A 1513-nucleotide genomic window follows, 5' to 3' on the forward strand; every position below is an offset into this window, starting at 1 on the left:
GCCTTTGGAGGGTGATTAGGTCATGAGGGAAGAACATTCATGAATGGGATGAATACCATTATAAAAAATGCCACAAGGAGCTTGTCACTTCAACCAAAAGAACACAGCAATATGGTGCTACGTATGAATAAGAAAGTGGCCTTCTACTTGACACAAAATCTGCCAGTGCCTGGATCTTGAATCACAGTTTCCAGATCTGTGAAGAATAGATTTCTGTTGTTTAAAAGCCAGGCAAGCTATGGTATTTTGTGACTAAAAATATTGGTACTGTAACAAATACCTAAAAATGTAGCAGTCTCTTTGGAACTATGTAATGGATAGAGGCTAGAAGAGTTTTTACATGCATGCTAGGAAAAGCCTACAGTGCCGTGAATGGACTGATGAGGACAATTCTGGTTAGGGCTCAGAAATAGAGAATGAAAACTGTAGAGAAAGCATAGATCTTGTTAGAGCATACCTAGGTGGTCACGATCAGAATGTTGGTAGAAATATGGACAGTAAAGGCCATTCTGAAGACCTCAGAAACGTTGAACATGTTATTGGAAGAGAAGAGAGCTTCTTGTTATAAAGGGACAAAGAATTTGACTGAATTATATTCAGGTGCTAGTGTTTCATGGCAGGTAAAATTTGTGAATGATATAATTGAAGATTTATTCGAATTAATTTCTAATCAAAGTGAAGTTGTTGCTTGAATAATCTTGACTACCCATAGTAAAAGGCAAGAAGTGAGAAATGACTGAAATAAGTATCAATTAAAAGGGAAACAGAACTAAAATTTATAAAAGTTTACAACCTATCTAATTTGGGGAAAAAAAGAAAGGAAACCTGAAGGAAACAAGGGTATGGTTAAGCAACTAATTCATGAAATTAGTATGGATTGGCCATGTCAACTGAAGCCAGGACCTATTGTCCAAGACAATGGAAGAATGACCCCAAAGGCATTTCACAGATTATGGCAGCTTCTTCTCCCATCACAGGCCCAGAGTGCAAGGACCTGGGGGACAGAAAGGGCCTTTGATGCCAGATATACCCTAATATATTAGGCACAGTTTCCTGCCTACTACGATTGAGCGTGTCAATAAATTTTTGTCTCTTGTTGGGGCAGAACAGAGCAAGGATACAGCTGTAACTGGTATAGAAATAGCATTCACTCAATTTTCAGAGCAGTGTTCCTCATACTGCGGTAGTCACTTTAAAGAAAACCATGAAAAGTCTTCTTTTTTAGTTCAGAAAAATTGATACAGAACATGAGACTCCATTATTTCAAAATAAAAATATAGGTTGAAAGGCCAGAATTCAGAGGTCCACCTGCCTGAGCCAAAATTCCCACGCCTCCACAGAGCAAATGGACTCCATTTCCCAAGATACCCGCGAAACGCCTGCGAGAGTCCAGTTGCCCCGTGAATGCGCGGGAAATTTGGCCCCCGCAGGCGTTTCGCGAGTATATTGAGGGGCGTGGGAATTGCGGCTCAGGCAGGAGGACCTATGAATTCTGGGAAGTGGAGTCCATTTG

This window comes from Macaca nemestrina, chromosome 20 (genome assembly GCF_043159975.1).
Source record: "Macaca nemestrina isolate mMacNem1 chromosome 20, mMacNem.hap1, whole genome shotgun sequence".
NCBI classification, from domain to species: Eukaryota; Metazoa; Chordata; class Mammalia; order Primates; family Cercopithecidae; genus Macaca; species Macaca nemestrina.